Consider the following 15,551-nt stretch of genomic DNA (forward strand, 5'->3'; position numbering starts at 1 on the left):
AAAGTCACTGAAGGGTTGAAAATCTTTGTCATTTTATCATTAATTATTTTTTTTTCTCTATTTCAGATATTTTACAAATAATATTTTGGAAATTAATTATGGATAAATATAGCATTGAACCACGTACGCAAGTTGTGAAATTATTTTATCAAAATCAGGGATCAATTGTTTTGACTGAAAGAGCTTATCGACGGCATTTTCATGTAAGAGATAGCCCAAGTCACAACACAATTCCAAACATTGTGCGCTGATTTTGTTAAATCCTAAACCCTGCAAGAATTGAAGGAAAACATCAGAAACAAAATAAGGGAATTAAATCGCAATCCAGAGATTCTGCAATCCGTCATGTTTTGGAAAGCGCACAAATATGTAAAGCTGAAAATGGGCGACATTTAAAAGCTCTTTTTTATAAATAAAGATTGTTTGAAATTTTGCATTTTTGTTTAAAAATTCCCAATGTCTTAGTAAAATTGTGTTAAAATTAGAGAAATAAAGAATCTATTAAAGTTCAAAACCTTTCAGTGACTTTTTTGGACACCCTAGTGGTGATTTCATAAGTAAAAAAAAAAAAAAAAATTATTTGGGTGTCATCAACTAAAATCGAAAACCAAAAGCAAAACTGTAGCATTCAAAGCTGGTGACGTTACCACTGTACCAACGTGACACGCATATAAATGGATTAAAATTAAAAATAAACTAAGATGAATGTACAAAATGTATTACAATTTTTCAATTTTGACACCTTAAAAAATTATTTTAACCGGCTAAAGACTCACAAAAGAATGGTCTATAAAAAATCCAATCATTTCAGGTCCTTAGCGCCCCTCTGCGACTTAGTTTTGGAAAAGATAGAGTTTAAAAATATAGAGACAGATGGACATATGGTCTTTTATATTACAATGATGACTACCGGGACCTGTGGAAATTCCACAGGGGACTCATTCATATGTAATATATTGATGTTGGCATTCTGTAGATGTTCGGTGTAAATGGAAACGCTCTGATATTATTGTAGCTTTTTTGTTAAAACTGCAAAAGTATTTATCTAAGCTAGCAGGGACGCCCGGCATAGCCTGGTCATAAAGTGCGCTTAAATATGATATTTTATTTCTTGCAGATTGCGTATATCTTATGATTTCTATTGATTTTTATACATTATAAAGTTGCGATTTCAACAATAAAAAAATATATCCCTATGATTGGGAGAACTAGCTTGAATCGAAACCGAAACCAAAACTTATAAAATATATAACTTGAGTTCCTTCAGCTATAATAGAAACCGAAACTTATGAAAAATTCTTGATAAAATTATTTATAAAAAAAAAAAAAAAAAAAAAAAAAATAGATTACTGGAATGCCATTAGCTATAATCGAAATCGAAACTAAAACTTCTGAAAAATTATTGGTAAAATTATTTGTTACAAGAATGGAAGTCCATAACAATCAAACGACAGTCACTCGGATGTAAGCGTGACACACAAAATAAATAACACACACGCTATCCTATTAATATATAGATTATTCAGCGTTTACATGCAAAAATTATATATTTTAAAAAGATATTGTTACAATATTTGTTGTATAATGGGGCATGATCTCGCACAGTCGGGAGATTCTATTTATAAACGATGCTGCTAGGAACTGACGAATCAAATTATTTCACGCTCAGCTACCAACCAATCAGAAACCAGAATTGTTCCATAAATATTAAACCTTTCGGTGGATTCCAACTCGAGAACTGTTTACTGCAAACCAGTCACCTGCCGGGACTTGTGCAGAACAATGAACCAGGCTAGAAAGAATTGATGCCTTTATAGCAAAAGCTATGCCTGATTCCCTCTTGCATCCATCTGCTCTACCACTCGAGAAAATGGTGTAGGCCCCAGCCAACTCAGAAAACTGTCCCTCATCAGCCAGCCTGGTCTCAGGCAGAACAGTTATGTTCATGTCATAATGTTGAAGTTCCTTAGATACAAGAGAAGATCTATGCTCTGGACGCGTTATTGCTGACGGCAAGTCAAGCAGCGTCCGCACATGCCAACAGCCAATGGTCATTGTCATATATTTCCTCGCAGTAGCATGATGACGACCGGGTCCAGGCTGTGAAGCTCTGAAACACCTGCTGGGCCAGGCCCTGGAAATTCCAGTTCCCTTATTGCCATTTACGTTCATAACCATATTTGCCAACTTCATTGAATGTTTTGCCAGCCCTTTTTCTTTTTTTTCTGCTATTAATATACACGAGATGGTAAAAAAAAAAAAAAGAAGTGTATCTAATTTATATCGAGCAATGTCTGTGCATGAGGATTTTTATAGTGAGGAAAGACTTTGCACCGAGACAATCCCACTCTCTAAACAACTGCCACATTGATCCAAAAAGAAGAGCAAGTCAACATTGGATGCAGCAGTCATCGCAGGTTTTATATCAGAGTTTTCCTTCTCCTAGGGAGGTTGCCTTCACCATTGCTTACAAAGCCCTCTCCAACCCACCATGCAATTTGATGCATGACTGGAACTTAGGTTGCTGGGCACCAGGGCATATTCCCCACGCCAGTGAGTCATATATGCCGCAGCTTACAGGACCTAAGCTTCTCTGGAGGTTTCTGTCAAGGTTACCTCACCCTTAGCCTTTGGTTAAATAACCTTGGCCCACAAGGCAGTGGAGGTCCAGTTATACGGCGCAGGACACTCACCGTTCATCAGAGCCCCGTCTGTATATTACATACATATATACATACATATTTTTTCTTTTATTACCGTTTTATCTGCTTAGTTACACAGGTTTTGATTTTGATTACCGAAATATACACATCACAGAAATAATTATTATGATTAGGAAAAAAAAAAAAAAAAGATTGGAAAAATCACAAAAAAAAAAGAAGAAAAAAAAAAAGGAAAAAGAAGTTCAATCAGACAACATCAGTAGCAGTTAAGTTTTAAGAAACATTGGAAGGTGATAAGGGGCGAGAGGGGAGTTTAAAATATTAAACCAGACATGGATAGAAATAGAAGGAGGGGGGAGAGAGAGAGTGTGGAAAAGAAAGGACATGAGAAGGGTAAAACTTTGAAAGATGAGATAGGGAGAGAGAAAGAGAGGGATAAGAAATAAGAGAGAAGAGAGACAAAATTGTGGCGCTAACTAGTGGACTGGAGATAGACATAACGGTTAGTCATTGACTACATGTCATATGGAGTTTGACACGTTAAATATCCATGCGGTTTAGGAGGGAGGCATTGTTTGCAATAACTAAGATCTTAGTTCAGTAATCGAAACGTGTAACTAAGCAGAAATACTGTAATAAAAATATATATATATTTGCTCTGCAATAGTATTGAACACTTCAGGTTTTTACGAATTACCATTTTTGCTAAATATATATATATATATATATATATACACACACACACATATATAAAAGTATATATATATATATGTGTGTGTGTGTGTGGAAATGAGAATATGAATATTTAAATCAACTTCTCTGTAATATAATACTTCATCTAACTAATATTATTAAGGTTCAATCGATGAAATAATTGATTATTTAAACGTAATAAACTAATGTTGAACAGAATATTAGATTTGGTCATGCTTGGAAAATAATGATGAAACATTATTATATTGAACTCTATTGTTAGCATTTTTTAATTTTTTAGATGAAGATTGATAATTTGTATTATTTCAATTATTCGGACTACTGCTCTCATCTTGAAAATTATTTTCACAACATTTCGATTGGTTTAACCTCCGGCCTTCTTCAGGTAGGTCTTGTTGAACTCAGGAATCCAACGATACACCTGAAGAAGGTCGGAGGCTACATCAACCAACGTTGTGAAAAACAACGCTTAATTTGAGAACAGTAGTCCAAATAATATGAACCATTGTTATTAATTCATATTTTTTTAATCATTTCATTCTCCCTAATAGTTGATCCAGTTCCCTTTTTGTTAATCGCTTCTTTTTTTTTTTTCATTTGAATGATCTGAACCAATGTCATGAAATATCCTTTCATATAGCATTAATAATTAAGATATGCTATATTTTGGGAAGATAATTAGATGTTCTATTTGGAATGTGAACAAAGAGTAATTTATAATTATCATTTAATATGGGGGGGGGCATGGATTGATAAGTTTGTGTATCGAATTTATGGCAAGACTTCCATTATGGATGTTGGCAACAGTCACGTGGTCGCTGTTGTGAGTACATAATTCTCGCAAAGAATTAGGTAAATTATTGACAATAAGAGAAGCAAGCAGATTAAAGGAAAACAAAAACATTAACATGCTTAATTCAGGAGAAGAGAAAAAGGAGAGAAGAGGAATGGGGGGGGGAATCGGGGGGGAATCGAAGAAAAGAGAGTAGAGGGAAGAAATGGAAAAAGGATTCCTTTTCATTGAATACCGCACTGAGATGTAGGGAAGGGTACCATTTTGTGCCCTCAATTGCTCCACTTACCCTTGATCTTCATCTTATAATGCTGAATGTTTAGCAAGGTAGTATCAAGTACCATTTTTTAAGTATTTGGTATGACATCACCAAGAATTGAAACTCAATCTCTTGACTCAAGGAAACAGTAACCATTATGCCAAATGGGCCAGTTTGAGTGCGGTTTCGTGCCATAATCAGAACATGTGTCCAGTTGGAAACAGATATGAATGACAATAATATTGGAAATTAAGTACAGTGATCAGAGAAGTGAATATCCAATCATAAAAAAAAAATAAAATCGAGATAAACTTCTCAGCCTTGGGGCCATGGCTCTGTGTGTGTGCGTGTGTGTGGAGATAAGACAGCACAAAAAAATATGAACCTTTTTTCCTAAACAATTCTAATCAGTTTTAACTAAGTCAAAATTAAGAAAGACCCACAAAAAACAAGGCACATGTGGAAGGGGTGGGGGTGGGGTAAGAAACGGGAAGTCATTCTGTAATGAAACAAAGTCATTTAACTTCTAACCTACAACTATAATCAATTGCTTGTTTCATATAAAAATGAACATTTTAAGTTTTTAGAGAAAACCATCAAGAGAGGGAAAATCTGCTTTTTCTGATTTAAAAAAAAAAAGCCAGAGAATTCACATTCCTGAATCATGAACAGCTGCAGGCAATGGCAATCCCAATCAAAAACGTTGGCCATACAAACAAACACCATGGTATTTATCAAAAACAAGAAAAAAAAAAAAGAAAAAAAAAAAAGAAACTGCTGACGTAGAGAATCATATTTATTTTCAATCCAATCATTAAGAAAATTGACAAAATATTTTGCTAACCTCAACAATTTCCTACTATATCGAAAAAAAAAATTGAGTTAAAATTCATGACCTCTCCACTCCTTTTTTGTTTTTTAGTGTGTATTTTACCATGTGTTTTATTTTTGTTTAACTATCAAGTATCGCATTAAAATAATTGACAGATTTTAACATAAAACTAATTATGAATTTTTGAATTGTATATTAGAAGACAGACTGCCTTGAAGGCCTACTGGAGAGAACTTAAATGCATCATCCTCGCAAGTCTAAGGTCTCTCTGTAAAGGGGTTTGTTTGCTGATCAAGAAATTACAACCTTATGGGTGTTTGTTTTGTAGTTTTTTTTTTTTAACTTTTTACTTGACATACAAACACACACACAGACAACTAACTTGAATGCCTACTAGGCACTATCCTCAATTATCTGTCTCTCTGTACAGGGGTTTGTTAGGAAAACCTGGCATGAGGATACTTTTCCCTGACTAAATATTCAAAAATCACATAATATTTGCAGCTCGAATAAGATCTCTTTATTATGGTTAACCAACACTGGCTTTTACACAAAATGGTGCACCTTCTCCAAGTGATGTTACCTCAAGTAATAGCGCAAAGCTGGATACTCCACCAGATTAGATATATTCTTATGTGGAGTCTAGTAAACTAAGAGACCACAAAAAACTATACAAACACTCATACACACACAGAATGCCTACAGGAGAGAACTTAAATGCCTACTGGAGAAGAATTGATGCCTACTAGACACAATCTAAGGTCTTTCTATACAGGAGTTTGTCAGGACGACCTAGCATAAGGATACTTTTCTTTGCAAGTAAATCCTGACTAAATATTCAAAATCACATAGTATTCGTGGCCCAAATAAGATCTCCTTGGTTTGGCCAACTCACAGTGGCTAATCACATGGTAAATCTTTTTCAAGTGATGTTGCCTAATGTGACAGCACTATGCTGGATAGTCCACCAGGCCAGATGTATTTTTGTCCTGGAATCCAGTAAGACCAAGAGAACACAAGAAAGATATAATATATTTAACTGGTCAATTCGGAGAGGAAAATTGATTACTAACATTTGAGACGTAAACAAGAACTTTACTGGAATATTCGAATATCTATGTATTTGATATAGAAATCAAAAAGTTAACCCCTAGGAATAGGGACTCCCTTAATTTTTGAGGTTAGCCCCTAGGAAGGGGTTTCTTGATTTTTGAGAACTTAGACTGAAGTAAAATGAAACCAGAGTGAAAATATCTGGCATTTAACAATATCGTTATCCAATAGTGATTTCTTTTCTCTAAGATTGTTGTGAAGGAAAATCATTTCTATAGGAAGTAAATGATCGTTCATTGTATATTTGAAAACAAGCCGAGCATGTGGAGTCCCCCTGAGTGAATAAATTTGGAAAGAGAATTTCGAGAGTGACCAAGATATAGAAGAGGACTGCTATGTCAAGGAAGGTGAATGCTGTAAAGGTGAAACATACCTTGTGCGATGCATGTTACGCAAAGATACTGTTTGTTTTCCTTGGTGCGCATTGCCATGATATGCTGAAGGCTGCAAAAAGCATTTATATTATGATTGTGATGAATCAACAAAAGGAAAATTTGCTACGTGCAGGTGGAATCTTTGGACTGAATGCTCTAAGTTTGTCATTGGATGAAATGATGGCTTTGACATTGGGCATGTCGATGATGATGATGATGAAGCTGTATGTTGGGAGTGTTGACTGCAGTGTGCCAAGTTATGTCTGACTGACGTGAAAAATTGGATTTGAAAGGTTCTGAATAAAAAAAATTTACTGTCACCGTGACTGATATTTGTGCAAAATGTCAAAAAAAATTCAAGGTGTGGCTATTGAGAAAAGTGCGAACAAACGAACGATTTGGGAGCAATTTTACTCATAATGCCCCCCCCCCATCGGTGCGCATTGCTATGATATGCTGAAGGCTGCAAGAAGCATTTATGTTATGATTGTGAGAAGTCGATAAGAAAACTTGCCACGCGCAGGTGGAATCTTTGGACCAAATGCTGTAAGCTTATCATTGGATATGTGGATCATGAAGCTGTATGTTGGAAGTGTTGACTGTAGTGAGCCAAGTTATGTCTGTGATTGACATGAAAAATTGAATTTAAAAATTTCTGAATAAAACTAGCGGGGGGGGGGGGACCGGAGTTATCTCGGAAAATCCATTCTGGCCAAAACTCTCACCATAACTAATGTTTGTGCAAAATTAAAAAAAAAAAATTCAAGGTGTGGTTAGTGAGAAAAGTGCAAACAAATGAACGGACGTGAATTACTAGATCCAATCTCTCCTTTGTCGGAGAACCAATAAACGTTTGGAGGAAACGCTTATAAAAGGAGGATATAAGTATTCAGACATTTATTACGGAAAATGATTTTTAAGTGGAATTTAAGTCTTAAAATAAACAAACATGAATAAATAAAGTTCATTTTGTTATTGTTTTTATTAGCGATAGTAGCTGCGTGGGAATGCCACCATTGTTTTCAAATTCATTATCTTACTGATAGAGAACTTTGTCCCTTGCACGCATTACATTGCCCTTCTTGACGGGACATTATATATGAGAGTTTTAACATTCATAAAAGTTATCTATGAATGTGCATTCCTTACTAACTAGCAGTCATCATCACTTTGGCAAGGGCTCAATTCTCAATTACATCATAGTCTGGCAATTTATACACACACACACATATATATATATATATATATATATATATATATAATGAGTAAATGGTAAAAAAACTGGAAAAGTGCTCACTATCATTGTAGAGCAAAATATATTTTTTATTACCGTTTTTAATTTGCTTATTTACATATGTTTCTCCTACCGGAATTGAATTAAGGATCTGATAGTTTCGTCAGACTTTACAGATTTAAATATTTATTATAAAAAAGAAATAAAAAGTACAAATTTAAATTCAAATCAACAGTGACAATTTTTTTTAATGACTTTACAGTTGGCACTGCTGATTTGAATTTGTACTTTTAAATATTTAAATCTAAAGTCTGACGAAACTATCGGATTGTTAATTTGATTCTGGTAGTGGAAACATATGTAACTAAGCAGATTAAAAACGGTAATGTGTATATATATATATATCGCTACAAACTCACAGTTCATTGTTTCCAAATCATCAGCATGGCTAGACCTAATGAGATTTAAATATTTTGTATTAGGAAGAAATAAAAAAAAGTACAAATTCAATTTATGATTTTACAGTTGGTGATTTGAATTTAAATTTCTACTTTTTTATTTCTTTTTATAATCAATATTTAAATCTGTAAAGTCTGACGAAACTATCGAATCGTTAATTCAATTCTAGTAGTGGAAACAAATGTAACTAAGCAGATTAACAATGATAATATATCGCAACAAACACATAGTTCATTATCTCCAAATCATCAGTATGGCTAGTCCTAGTGAGATATTTCTTATATAATAATTTTGTTACTATTAAAAAAAAAAAAAAATAATAATAATAAGTCTGACTCCAACAGCTAATAACATGAAACATTTAGCTAAAAAGTAAAATCCAGCAAAGGAAATACCACATAAAAAATTAAAAATACTGAAACATAATTGTCTCCCTTACAATTAAAATTACTATTTTGTTTCTGCATAGTTAATTTTTATTTATCTATTTTTTTTTTTTACAAATCTTTTTCAAAACACAATGGGAACTTAGTTAACATAATCACATTTCCTTTCAAAACATAATATCTGCATACCTAAATATATAGTCTTGTATTTCAAACAGAAATAAGACGGTCGAAAGCTATTTTTGTTTCAAGGTGCCTTACAATCCAACGATCTATTTCTTAAAACTTCTGCAGAACGCTGTGACACTTTTCTGAATAGCCTTACATAAAAAAAACAAAAAACAAACTAAAAACCAAACAAACAAAACGTTGGATTCTTATTAAGATGCTGAAACTAGGAAGATTCATTGGCTTTACACTGATGCCTGTGCTAAAAATTGTTTCACAGGTGCAACTTGCAGAATATGCCGCTTAAGAGTTGAAAAAACAGGAAAGTAATTCATGCAAAGAAAGACGATCCCAAAACTACAAGAACACGATTTCTAATAGAGTAAAACCTTTGTTAAGGTCAAACAACAACGTTTAATCAGCATAGAATTTCTGTACAGTTCTCTAAAAGGAAATAGATCCCAGGTAAGTCAGTACAAATAAGAATCCAAACAATTTGCGTTTGCAGTTGGGAAAAGAGATTTTCAATTGCGTTTTTCTGCTGCTTCGATCATCATCATCATCATCATTGCCTGATGATTATAAAGGGTGGCGCATAAGTCACTTTGCCTTACAAAGTGCCCGTGTTTGCAAAGCTGAAACTGGAATCCATTTGCATGACATTATATTTCATACACAAATCGAAATAAAATTCCAATCTTTTAACTATGTATTAAGAAACAATTAATAGAGTATGCTCATTTACAAAAAGGGATTATCTTTTTGAAAATGGTAAAGTGACTCATGTGCCAGCATGTACAAAATTGTGTAATTTATAAAGATCATGTCGACAGTTTCTTTTTAGAACTGAATAAATGCATTCATATCAGTTACAACACAAAAATATTATACAGGTAGGTTTAAAGTAAATTTTATTGCCTACGGAAACACTTATTTGTTATATATTTGTTTTTTTTAACACTTTTACCTTTTGTGGAGTATTTTATTATTCAGAAGATGTACTACTTTTAGAAAAAAATGCGTGCAGTATACAGAGAAGAAAAACGATGGCCGACTTGAAAGATACTGTCATTGGTAGGAGGCAGTTATCTACCACCGATTTCAATCACCCTAAAGAGTAATTATACAGTGAGAATTCCTTACTTCGAAAACTTTTGTTTCTACTTTATATTATTACTCTAATGGACTAGTTTTTGTAATTTTTTAAAGTTATACTGATTTAGGCATGACAAATAAGTACGTAATAATGTTTTTTGTAATTTATAAAGATTGCCGTCATGGATGAACACTAGAAAAAAAAAAAAAAACTGTTTAGGCATTAAAAGTAGTTTTATGATGTTTTTGTTAAATATTATTAATTTATTTTATCTCTATATAAATAAAATGAACTCATTTTTTCCCGTCTGATTTTGACCTTAATAGGATTAAAAATCAAGATATTTCATGCAAATATAATATGCACAAACGGCAGAACAATATCTGAGGTGTGTTATAGGCTTATTATTTCTCAAATTCCTCGATAATCTTAGATTTCTATACTTTTTCTGCTGAGAAGTCACGGCCAAAATCGGTTAAGATCAATGGAAGTGGTAAAATATTTTCTCTCTAATAAATTCCTCCTCCCCCTGCCACCACTTAACACCGTTTGGGGATCGTTCACAAGGAACAGTTGAGAAGAGAACACCGGTTTGGCTTCGTAGTTCTTTCATGTGAAGTTATTTAAAATCACTAAACTAAGCTGCAGTGCTCTGTGGCGTAGTGGTTAGGTTGCTGGACAATTCACATTATATTTTCACGTTCGCGCCAACCTACCGTAGTCGTTTTTTTTTTTTTTTTTTTTTTCTTAAACAACTGGAATGAACTTTTGTTGGTGGCCGAACTGTTAACGTTGCAGATGTTTTTTTTTTGTTTTTTTTCACACTTTATTTTCCTACTTTTACTCATGACTCCGGGTTTGATCCTTCCTACTTACCTACCATAACATTTTTTAAAACTCCCCCCCCCCCGTCCCGGAAACAAACACTTGGGCAACGCCGGGTACCCCCGCTAGTTATTAATAAAATATTAAGTGAGGAATCATTTTTGAGTTAAAATTTGAGTTCCGTTTTTTGATAAACACGACATCAGTTCAAATTTGGTGGCCATTTTGTCTTGCTTGGGTTTCTGTTCTGTAGTTTAGAAAATTATAGCTTATTGCTGAGGTAAAAGTAAAATCCTTTTCCTTAAGAGTTCGGCCTCCTTTATGGGCAGTGACTCTCGCCACTTCCTACGGCTTGTTTTGTCCTCTCTATAAAACACGTCATACCTCTTGCATTTTTTGGTTTCCACATGCCGGTAGCAGAGAGAGCACACCTTTTGTTTCTTTCAGGTAAGGTTGTTTGTAGCACCACTACTACACTCCCCTCTATGATCACACATGAGAGGGGTCTTTTGTGCCGTGTGCTTCTTCACGCCGGTACAGTTACACCATTTGAAGTGTCATCGGAAGAGGCATCACCTGCATCTATGCTAGATGCCTGTTCATCTGGTCTCTCTCCCATTGTCACAAATCTTTCACTCACATTCTCTGAAGACATGTTAAAACAGACCACCGACAAGCACGGCCTCACTATGGGTCGTAAATTTTTCACATGGCCTGACATTTTGTCAGCCAATATGTTCTGCGTACTGCTAATTCCGGTCACACGCTCCACTCCATACTTCATGGTACATTGTCCTTGTGGAACCTTTACCCACATTCAGTCACTCATTTTGATTCAACCAAGGATACATCCATCGACAGTGCATATTTCTTCAATTTTATCATCATGTAAAGCTGCCGTTGAATGAGCAACTCACTTGTAGCTTTGGTTCATACTCTGGCGCTGCTGGTAAGGGTATCCAAGATCCATTTATGGACACAGAATCAGTGGACAAATGCAAGGTGATCATCTTCCAGAGGATTGCCAAGTGTATTCCTCTAATAATAGTATCGAGTTCTACAAGGTTAATGTTGGAAATCCTTTTCTGGGTGTAATTAGCAAACATCTTCTACCACAGCCCCATCATATACCAAAAACATGCCAGTAGTGAGAGAGCTTGCATCAATCCATACGTTAAGGTCTTGGTCGTCAGCACACCATTTATCCCATGCTGGGTCTTTGAGCATTCTGGTGAGAACCTCATTAGCATTACTTTTTCATCCCACCCTGTGGTGATATCAGATGCTCTCTGCTTAATGAATGCCATGGCAACATGAAGCCAACCATTCACAGGAAGGTGCTCAATCAACTTGTCACATAATAAAAATATATTCCGCTGCGTGATGACACAAGGCATGTCTGGGATTTCGTTCCCTCTTCTCCAATACAAAGTGTTATCCTATCTCCAGGCCTGCAAACCAAGCACTCATGCTCCACCTATAGACTCTTCAGCACTTTGCTGAGGAAGTTGAAGCTTTAGAGATGCTTTTACACATGTGCCACAGGTACAACGCTTGTCCACATGCACATTAATTTTAATAATAATTAATTAACATTAATAATTAATTAACATTAGTAATAATTAATTAAAATTAGTAATAATTAATTAACATTAGTAATAATTAATTAACATTAATAATAATTAACATTAGTAATAATTAACATTAATAATAATTAACATTAATAATAATTAACATTAATAATAATTAACATTAATAATAATTAACATTAATAATAATTAATTAACATTAATAATAATGCAGATGTTGCTTGCTGTACGCAATTGTTCTTTGTAAAAAAAGCATCAACACTTTTTTTGTATGATGGACAGTGCCACATTGAGTCTGAACATGCAGGTCAGACAATACCTTTGTCTTTTATTCGTACAGTTTGATAGGGCCACAATAACTGGTGCAGGTGTACTTGTAGGTATGTCTAGTGAAGGTCTAACACCAATACATTCGATTCTGCTCATCACCATTCTCTCAACTTTTCAGTGCATATATCCATGTGGGCCGTAAATGGGCCCATGTGTGCTCATTTAATTCTTGATCATCGAGTACCGACCTCATCTTTTGTTTGTTCTCCTGAATAATTGCCATTAATGGGATCAGGCTCTTTGGGGGCTCCAATTCCTCTACTGAATAAGGAATCAAACACTTCTTATCAATCCAGGCTTGTAACTATTTTCTACACAAGCTTTTGTAGGAATACTCTGGTACTCTGTTGCATAATTTTTCAATCACCCCAAAGAGTAATTATACAATGAGAATTCCTTACTTCGAAAAGTTTTGTTTTTACTTTATATTATTACTCTAATGGACCATTTTTCATAATTTTTTGAAGTTATACTGATTTAGGCATGACAAATAAGTATGTAATAATGTTTTTCCTTAAAATGTTTTCTTTATAATAAGCCAGTACCTGCAGGTTATTGTCCCAAATCACCACTAATCGCCAGGAACTAACAGTGCTGACAATCACAGACAGTGGCTTCCACTAGCTGCCATTGGAAGACAATGCCCGACAGTGGAAGCCAGATTATTTTGTTTGGGCGACAGCTGCCAGTGTTAGCTATTTTCCAGGGATGGCAGTGGCAATCAACAACAACTGTAGTTTAATTTGTTTTCGCCAAAGAGGGGGTATCCTATAACGATTCTGTTCTGGATCTGTGTCATGCTACCACCAGGCAATGCCGGTTAACGGGTCCTGCTAGTTATAAATATAAAAAAAACAACAAAACCATTTTTAATGCTTAAACAGATTTTTCTTGCATTCTTACATGGCCACGATTAACCAAAATTGAGTTCAAGTTTATTTCACTAGGACTTTTCCCCCTCAATCTACTTTAATCACAAATACATGCTTTAATATACTTTAGTTCTGGGATTGAGTTTTTTTTATCAATACTCACGATATTTTATACATTTGTTTCAATTTCATTATATTTAATCTGAAACTTTACCTTTATTCAACATTAAATCATGGCCGTCCGCTGCTTTTTGTTGAATGGTTCAAGATTAGTGCCAAACATAAGCATGTGGAGGCAATTAATAATTAGCCACAAATATCAATTGAACAAGTGACTCATCTCTCATGTAGCTATCTATTTCTTTCACCCTCTCTCGTTGTTATGATTCAACCATTCTCCAATAGTTTTTAATGTCTGTGAGCGTGTGAATATATGTGTACATGTATTAATGTGCATGTATACGTGAGAACATGTGCAAGAATATGTGTGTGCATGTGTGATATGTGTGTGAGAATATGTACGTGCATGCGATAAGTCACCGCTTTAAAGCCTAAGTAATCGGTCAAGAATATAAACTATGCATGTGTGTGAGAATATATGTATGTAAGTGTGTGTGTGTGTATGTGTGAGAATATGCGTACGTGTGTGTGTGTATGTGAGAATATGCGTACGTGTGTGTGTGTATGTGAGAATATGCGTACGTGTGTGTGTCAGAATATGTGTGCGTGTGTGGACTTTTCATGACAAATGGGCTTTTTTTCTGTTTATCCAATCTTCTAGCTGAGAATCTAGTGTTTCTTATCCAAATCATCCAGCTGTTTACTTTCAACAGGGTTTCCTATTCGGGGGGGGGGGGGAGAGGAAGGAGACATCCCTAATAGAATTTCTTGAGAACATGGTCAGTGCAATCAGAAACATAACTGGAAGAGACTGATGACCATAAAATGAGTGAGGGTGGATTGTTTCTTCAAATTTCAGCTCCATCTCCCCACCCCTTTCCAACCTCAATTGAAACTTCTGTACTCAACAGGTGGAAGGAAGGAAAAAAAGTGAACCTTTTCTCAATTTCACATTAATGGGATTATTTTTGTTTCTTCTCCACATCCATTAATTTTCTCTACATGGTTAGCGAGGACAAGAAAATACGGTGCTGACCTCAATTTGGCCAAATTTATTTTTTGTCAAAAATGGTGAGTCTAAAATAGGAAGAGGCACTTGGATAAATATCAAATCCCCAAAGAGGATTTTTAGTCAGGAGTGGAAGATCTAATCCGGTGTACAAATTTATATACTAGTAAATCACTAAATGAGGCAGGGGGCCAGGAGACCCCCCAATGTTTGGTTAGGTTTGGTGGTTTTGTTTTACAACATATGGGCACTTTTTTTGGTGTGTGTGGGGGGGGGGCTTATTTAATATGAATCTGGTAATTTTGGCAAAGGTTTAGAATTCAACTTCTGGTGATTTTCCAGATAAGCAAACGGCAACAAAAAAAAAAAAAAAAAAAAAAAGGAAAGAAGAGAAAAAAATATAAATTCATAGCAAATAAATGTTTCGATTATTGCAAATTCTAATGAAATCTTGGTGACGTTTATTGCCACCATTTATTTCTTTGGATTTATCTCACAGTTCCTCTCATCTAATATACAAAGTAAAGCCAGTCTATCTCAATTTTTGTCTTTGATAGCCAAGTTACTCTCCTACTTACCTGGATAAGTTTTTGCTTTAATTTATTTAAAAAAGTTTTTTTTATGCTTAAAAAATAAAGATAGTGTAAAGCATGTCAAGTTGGAATGGCAAGTAAAATGGTGATCTCATAATCATAGACGAGCCTCAATTATCGCT

General features: G+C 34.6%; 1 protein-coding gene across 2 annotated transcripts in view; it reads right to left on the minus strand.

Annotated features, from left to right (window-relative positions):
- Positions 1-15,551, minus strand: part of LOC145252586 (alanine aminotransferase 2-like) — a 73,835-nt gene that overhangs the window by 14,781 nt on the left and 43,503 nt on the right. The window contains exon 2 of one of the 2 annotated variants that reach the window (XR_013863623.1): positions 6,748-6,818. The exons of the other annotated variant lie outside the window; for it this stretch is intronic. The gene's annotated coding sequence lies outside the window, so the exon portion shown is untranslated. The remainder of the gene's footprint in view (positions 1-6,747; positions 6,819-15,551) is intronic. 2 annotated transcript variants of the gene reach the window in all.

This window comes from Euprymna scolopes, chromosome 29 (assembly GCF_053919585.1).
Source record: "Euprymna scolopes isolate OS-2025 chromosome 29, ASM5391958v1, whole genome shotgun sequence".
Taxonomy (NCBI): Eukaryota; Metazoa; Mollusca; class Cephalopoda; order Sepiida; family Sepiolidae; genus Euprymna; species Euprymna scolopes.